This window comes from Callospermophilus lateralis, chromosome 14 (assembly GCF_048772815.1).
Source record: "Callospermophilus lateralis isolate mCalLat2 chromosome 14, mCalLat2.hap1, whole genome shotgun sequence".
NCBI lineage: Eukaryota > Metazoa > Chordata > Mammalia > Rodentia > Sciuridae > Callospermophilus > Callospermophilus lateralis.
This window is the reverse complement of record NC_135318.1, coordinates 7,528,588-7,536,982: the sequence shown is the minus strand read 5'-3', so window position 1 is coordinate 7,536,982 and position 8,395 is coordinate 7,528,588.

Sequence of the window (8,395 nt, the reverse complement as noted above, 5' to 3'; positions counted from 1 at the left end):
TCTTGACCAACCTTGACACCATGGAGTGTCAAGTCGTTAAGATTTATGGTATTGATTTTTTATTGCATTGTGGCCTAGCCTATCTTACTATGTTCATGGACAACTGACAGTTTCTGCCACAGGCCTCGCAAAGCTAAGTTTTAAATACCTCCTAGATACTTGGAACTTGTTAGTTGTTTATGGTTAACAAATTTGAAATACTGGTCATTCCATAAAAAGTGACTCAATCCATTTGTTCTCCACCAGTAGGACGGAAGTTAACAGGTTTGTGTAAGGATTGCCATCTAGTGGAGAATTGTCACTTAAATTATTTGCTTTAAAATAAGCAGATACTGCTAGAGAATAGCATTAATTTTAAACACATTTTCAAATCCCATTCTTGTTGATAAAGTGAATTCACAGTAAATTTTACAAGTTAAAACCTAAATGAAGCAACTTGGCAAGAAGTGTTACTGTTCAGAAATCAGCACGTTATCCTGGCTACATAAAGTTTTCCATTCTTGCCAGAATCTAGTAAGCAGAAATCTTGATTGTCTCAACACCCTCCAGAACATCACATTGGTCCACAGCACTGGATCGGTTGAGCAGGAAGTCCTCAAATACCTTAAATATCTTGTTAAATATCTTAGTAAGATGTGTGGGCCACAAGGTGGTAGATAAGCCTGCTCCTGATACCCACTGCTATAATCAGTCAAGATCCCATAGGAAAACCATGGTAGGTATAACACAGAGACAAGTTAGTACAAGAAATGGATTACTCAGGTGTTAACATTCACAAATTCAGGATGCAGCCACCACCCCTAGGAAAATGCAGGGACACCATAACCTACGAACTCAGAACACCTGTTCTCTATATGGTTGTCACTTAGACCCCAGAAGGAGATGCCACGAAAGTGCTTAGACTTGTGCTAGGGAAGAAGACCCCCACCAAATGGTTGATGCTCAAATCTCTGATGGGAATCTGACACAATTAGTGTGCCAGTCACCAAAAGGATCATAGCCACCTAGTACTGGTACTTCAAAGGACACAGTGTGATTGGTATTGGGGTTGCCAAAAGAATCTGGAGCCATCACTATCAACGGTTGCTATAGAGTTACTGAGAGGAAGAGCCCCTTGCGTCTTGCCCTTCATTACCAGCCTGCATCGTATTCCGCCAGCTAGCAGGGAATGTATTTTGCAGAGTTCAGCCTGGGGTCACAGCGGAAAGCAGGAGGGTGAGCTAGGATCTGAGAGCTTATTCTTCCTACCCATAGTGTACTCATGCATACCCAGCATCTCCTCCTACCCAGAAGGCCCATGGTATAGTAATCCCAGCTCCATCTCTGGCTTACTATGGCATTAGACACATCTTGTGAATAGAAATTATTAATTTGTAATCGTAAAATTTCTTTGAAGTTCTCATTCTAAGATCCTAGGTTGATATCTTATATCTGAGTCCAAGATGATCCTAAGCCCAAATTGACAACTGGAATATGAATTGTTTCTAAGAGATGTGTGTTCCAGTGGTATATTCTGTCACATGATCTAGAACTGTATAAATACACACCAGCCTCACTGGGAGCACTGCCCTCTTCCTCATCTGCCTAATCTCATTCTCCTTTATTGTAACTAAGAATTCGCTGTAGCGATTTTTGGCTCCTTCCATCCCCAAGATCACTATACTCTCTTTGTGTTTATTGTGGACACTCAGGCTGAGGGGAAAGCACTTTCTGTTCATAGCGTTGAAACTAAAATGAGAGGAATTAAAATAGCCTCCAAGTTGGGCTAGGGCTGTGGCTTAGTCCTTGCCCAGCATGCACAAGGCCCCAGGTTTAATCCCCAGCAAAACAACCTTTGGAAACCTGACTGTGGCATCTTAAAGTGGCAGCATCAACACTTCACACTCTTCCAAAAGTTCTGTGCCAAGAACACAAGCCCACTGGTCTTAAAGCCAAACATGTCTGGACACAAAACCAGGATGCTAAAACCAGGATGCCCATGATGAAGCAGCTAAAGGCTGGGAAATGCTCCCAAGCGTTTCTGTGACTTTTTTCATGACTTTTCAGTCATGAAACACAACATCTATGATACTGTGTAGGTGGAAGGAAAAGAAAACCAACCACCCCACATCCGATTAGTAACTGGCTCACTTCATATTTGTCTTCTAGAATTCTAGGTGTCTCCAAAGGCATTTGGAACATGAGATGACTAAATGGAGACCTAGAGAACACAGCAAAACTGTCAGGACCTTGTGGGAGGGGATGCTCTTCAAGCACAGTCCAAGGGTGCCAAAGGGACTCAGATGCCAGGAGTGCTTCTCGAACTTGACTGTGACCTACACATTCTAGAAGGTTTCCAGTGCACACACGAATCTGTCTTGAACCCCGGCCTGGCTGCCCTCTTCTATTTATTACATTTCCATGAGGCCCTGGGTTCAGTCCCTGCACTGCAAAAAAGACAAACAAAACAGAACAACCGCCTCTTTGTGATTCAGCTCATCTGTGCTATTGCGTTACCAACAACAGGAAATGGACTAAGACAACAAGGTCGCTATGAACTTTCATTATGGCATCCTCCCAAAGGGCTCCTACATTGTAACTAATATTTGCTAATTATTTTTAATTATTTAAAATATTTAATCAGATATGTTTTGGTATCCAAGAGTAATTATAGAGATTTTAATCAGAAATTAAGCTACCAAAATAGCAAAGCTGATTTGTTTAAACACAGTTATCAAAACATTTTAGTAACTAACATGGACAGGTATGGAATGCACTCAGATGAGACTCAACCCTTAGCTCACCCTTGACTACATCAGGATCGATTGATAACACTGAGTGGGAGTTTTAAGTACTCAGATCTTGATACCACATGGCCACCAAACTGACACGATTTTTTTTAAAAATCTCTAATTTTCCCTTAAAAAAAAAATAGGAAATTTTATGATCACTATGTACTGGATGGGAAGAGTATAAATTAAGGCCTTGAGAAATAAAACTTTGTCTGTTTTCCTCAGTGAAACAAACATGGTTAATCATCTCTCTTATCTGTAGTGAGAGCTTACTGATCTTTCCCCCAGGATTGTGTCACAGTCCACATAAAGAACACAAAAGGTCAAGTAGTGTTTCTATGAGAAGAGACAGAAAAAGTGCACAGAGCTTAAAGACCCTATGTCTTCTTAATGGAAAACTTGTCTCTAAGACACTTTGATCAAAGTAAATATAAAGGGCTTTAACATGATTATAAAGAAAATACACTTTTGAGGCTGGGGTCATGGCTCATTGGTAGAGCGCTCACCTAGAACATGCGAGGCACTGGGTTCGATCCTCAGCACCACATAAAAATAAATAAATAAAGGTATTGTGTCCAACTACAACTAAAATATATATTTTTTTAAACAAAATACACTTTTGAATGTTATTGCTTTATTCTAATTATAAGAGTTTATAAACATAGTTGTTGCACAAACTTTGGAAAATGCAGAAAAGAAAAAGAATCATTCATATTTCTTCCTAGTTTTATTTGTGTCCGTATACTTTTATATAAAGAGTTGAACTAGGCAAAAATATTTTATAAAATACAAACTGTTGAGCTTAATGTTTAAAATAGAAAAAAATTATCACTCTTATTATAGTCTTAAAGAAAATGTTTTAAAAATTTCATTGAACATTTTAAAAATACGTCACAAATGTGTTAATTGTTTTATCAATATCTCATTCTTTTTTTTAGAGAGAGAGAGAGAATTTTTCAATATTTTTTTATTTTTTAGTTCTCAGCAGACACAACATCTTTATTTTATTTTTATGTGGTGTTGAGGATCGAACCCAGCACCCTGCACGTGCCAGGTGGGCGCACTACTGCTTGAGCACATCCCCAGCCCCAATATTTCATTCTTCCAACATAAAATGTTGCAGATAGACTCTGTTATATGGGACAATCTATCCTAAGATTATGTAAAATCCATGGATTAAACCTTAGCTCTGGAAGAAATAAAAATACATGAAAAAGATATGAGAAAATAGGGTTGGTATTTGATTAGAAGAAGGCACAGGGGGTGTAGGAAACAGTGGTGAAATGTTCTATATTCTGTGTGATTAGTGGTCAATGAATGTGTGCAATCTCCAGAACTCATTGAACTGCATGTTTATGGTCTGTGTTATTTATTTATTTATTTATTTATACCGACTTTTTAGAAAACCTTAGCCTATGTCTTAGTCTGTTTGCCATGCTATCACAGAATAGCTGAGACTGGATACGTTATAAAGCACAGAGATATATTTCTTACCATTCTGGATGCTGTAAAGTTCAAGGACAAGGCCTTCCTGTATCATTCCATGGTGAAAGCAGAAGGGGAAGGGGAAAAGGGGAAGGGAAGAATTATTCTTTTATCCAGAACTCATTCCCACTATAATGGCATTAACCCATTCATGAGGGCAGAGACTTCGTGACATAATCTTAAAGGTCTCACCTCTCAACATGTTGGGGATTAAGTTACCAGCTCATGAACTCTGGGGGACACATTCAGACTATAACACCTTATTACTATTACAATCACTCCAAAGAGTCAACACTTAGGTGTTGGCTTAACGAAACACGTACATAATCTGTATGCTGAAAATTGCCAAATTCTAAGGAAAGAAGGTAAGTATAACTAGAGGGTTCTATTATGTTCACAGATTTGAAAACATAGTAAAAATGTCGTTGTCTCCAAATCAATCTGTCAGTTTAAAACAATTCCTTTTAAAATCCCAACAATGTTATTATTATTTTTTGGTAGCTATTTGCAAACTTATTCTAAAATTTATAAATAAAGCCTACCATTTAGCAACCAAGACGGTGTTGTATTGGCGGAGAAATAGAAATCAGTGGAAAGGAAGTGAGAACCAAGAAATACACCCATATTAAGTATGCTCAACTGAGGTTTTTGTTGTTGTATTTTGCGTACTGGGGACCCAACCCAGGGCCTCACACATGCTAGGCAAGTGCTGTATCAGTGAGCCACATCCCCTTCAACTTATTTTTTACAAAAGAGCAGCAACTGTTTAGTGGAGAAAGAATAGCCTTTTCAACAAATGGCACTATGGCACTGGAACAATTGGATATTTTTGTAGGTAATTTTTTTTTTTGTAGGCAAAAAACAAAACAAAAAACCCTCCTCCTAAACCTCTCATCTAGCCCAAAAATCTGAATCATGGACTTACGTGTAAAGCATGAAAGCATAAAAATTTTAGAAAAACTTCAGTTTAGAGACAAGAAAAATTCTTGGACTTCCAACTCCATGCACAATCCATAAAAGGAAAATTTGGACTTCATCAAAATTAAAGACTTAGCAAAAACTATGCAAAAAAGATGCAAAGTTGAATGCAGACTGGAAAAATATTTGCAAGCCACATATTCAACAAAGAAAGTGTCTTGACTATATAAACACTCAACAGATGGGGGAAAATTGTGCGAAGTGACACGCACCTGTAATTCCAGCAGCTCAAGAGGCTGAGGCAGGAGGATCACAAGTTCAAAGCCAGCCTTAACAACTTAGAGAGGCCCTGTCTTAAAAAATAAAAAGGGTGGAGGATGTGGCTCAGTGTTTAAGCACCCTGGGTTCAATCCCCAGTACCAAAAAAAAAAAGAAGAAGAAGAAGAAAAGAAAAAATTCCAACTGGAAAATGTGAAGAAGGCATGAGCAGATATTTCATTAATATTACAAATGCATGTTAAGATCACAATTATTTTAATCATTCCATGCCTCTTGGAATGAATAAAATTTTTAAAAGTGCTAACACTGAATGCTTAATGCTTGGAAGGACATAAGAAAGCTGGACCAATCAGTCATTGCTGGTGGGTATGTAAAATGATACAGGCACTCTGGACAGGAGTTTGCAGTTTCCTATAAAACTAAACATACAAACATACCACATGACCCAGTCATCACTCTTCAGCCTCTGTCCCAGAGAAGGGGAAACGTAGGCATAACCAAAACCCTGCACAAGATGCTCATCATAACTCTATTTGTAATGGTCAAAACCTGGAAGCAACAAGCTGTCTTTCAAAGGATGAACAGTTAGGCACACTGTAGCACATCCACACCCTGAGAAGCCACTCAGCAATAAAAAGGAACAAACAATCAATATATGTGACTTGGATGGACCTCCAGGGAGTGCACTGAGAGAGGGGACATGCCCATCCCAAAGGTCACATACTGTATGACTCTATTTTTTAAAAAAAACATTTATTTTTTTAGTTGTAGTTGGACACAATACCTTATTTATTTGTATGTGATGTTGAGAATCGAACCCAGGGCCTCACTCTACCGCTGAGCCACAACCCAGCCCTATGTGGCCCTGTTTGCATGACATTCTTGAAAGAACAAAATGACAGAAGTGGAGACCAGATGTGTGGGGATGTAGGCAGGGCAAGTGGGCAGGTGTTGCTTTCCACAACTGAGCGGCACCAAGTGCTTTGTGGCGATGGAGATGTCCTGTGTCTCCACTGCGTGAGTGTCAGTACCCCGCCTGTGATGCTGCTGTATCCTTTCCCAAGAGCTCACCACTGTGGAAACTGGGCAAGGGCCCTCGGGCTCTGCGTACTGCACCTCATGGCCGGTGAGTCTGCAAGCCTATCACAGTGGAAAGTTGATCTGAACAAATTTGAAGTTTTTCCACGTCAGTCTCCCACTCGCATCTCAGATCTCCTGCCAACCCACTGTTCCTCTTCTCTTCACAGGAACTTAATGAATGACTACTTAAAAATGGACCATTTCTGTTCACTGAGTGCTTTGAGTAACTGTTCTTTCTCACTTCTTTCTGTCTAAATACGGTTTGGTTTATTTTGTTGGTGGCGTCATTTGCAGAGTAAAAGCGTAAAATAGCAGAGAAAAAAAGTGGAGAAGTCTTTTCCAAAGAAGAAAAAAGAAAATAACCAGTAAATATTACAAATGTATACATATATAAATATTCTGAACACCAAGCTGCTCTTTGCCCCCCCATGACCTCTCCTGTCACATATGACCACCGTGGAGTGCCACGGAGATGACATTGCCATGGGACATTTTAGCAGTTCAGGGGCAGCCTCCGTCATCTGATATTGCTTGTATTTCCTGGCCGCGGCCCTCCACTGCTCTTCAGACTTGTTGACCTTATCATTACAACGTGGTAACAGAAAATGACGAAGACATGACAATGATAGGCTGATTAATAAATCTTCCAGTGCTCTTTCTAAATGACTGAGCTCCTGCAGCTGAACTCTGGCCACGTGCAAGAAGCAGGTAAAAGCAGATGAACTGGCAGAAGACCATCAGGGAATAGGGACTTCAGCCCTGGAGACCAGCTGGGGCAGGCATTCGCAGCGTTTGGAATGAGGCCTTGGACTGATGCCCTGTTTTGTTAGACACCATGTACCCTATTTCTTAAATAACTGTGGATTGACTCAGGTAGTAATGTTAGAAAAAGAAAAATGTATTACTGGTGAAAAAAATCACATATCAAAAGAAATATTAAACTTGTTACTTCAAGTCTTTTTAAATGTGTTTCCATCGAAGATATGGTTCCATCTAATCAATCAAAATCTGATGAATAAGAATAAATACCGTGACTCTGACTTGCTGTTTAGAACAAGGCAAGTGATGGCCTGGTCGTCATTGCCTTTCTGAAGAAGCTGAATGTCATTCTAGGACTTGGCAGAATTCTTCAGATCCTCTAATGATAGCACCAGTAAAAAATGTCATCATGCTCCAATGCAGTTATCTGTAGACAGGCTCTCATTTTATATTTAACTTGGAAAATGTTTATAACTGTTCAAAAAAAATATGTTTACAAAAATTTAGAATCATCCTTTTCAGTTGTACACCTGGATTCTGTTGGATGCAAAAATGAAAATTAGGGCTGGGGTGGAGCTCAGTGGGAGAGCATTTGCCTTACATGCACAAAGTCCTGGGTTCCATCCCCAACACTGCAAAAAAACGAAAAGAAAAAAAAAAAAGAGAAAGTCTCAAAAGGAAAATTAGGTTGAGGTCAACATTATATCATGTTTGGCCAGGGATTTTTTTTTTTTTTTTTTTTTTAGCAATTTCAAGCTATCCCTGGATTGGTTGTACTTTTATGAATCTTCTTACATTATATTACTGTTATAATTATCTTCTACTCATAATAAGATAATAAGGATGGCCACTATTTACTGAGCCCTCCTCCAGACAACCACTGGTGTAGGAGGTGTAGGTTCACCATCATGCTGCCTCATCAGGTGCATACCATTAGCCCCACTGTGGAAGCCAAGCGCTGAAGTTCTGGAAGGTGAGTAACATGCCTGCCAGGTCACCACAGCAGGGAAAGACAGCCAGGTTTGGACCCCAGACCAGACAGTAGAATTCATGAGCCCACACACCCTTTAAAAACCAAAGTGACCTCTTGTCAGGTGGGTGAT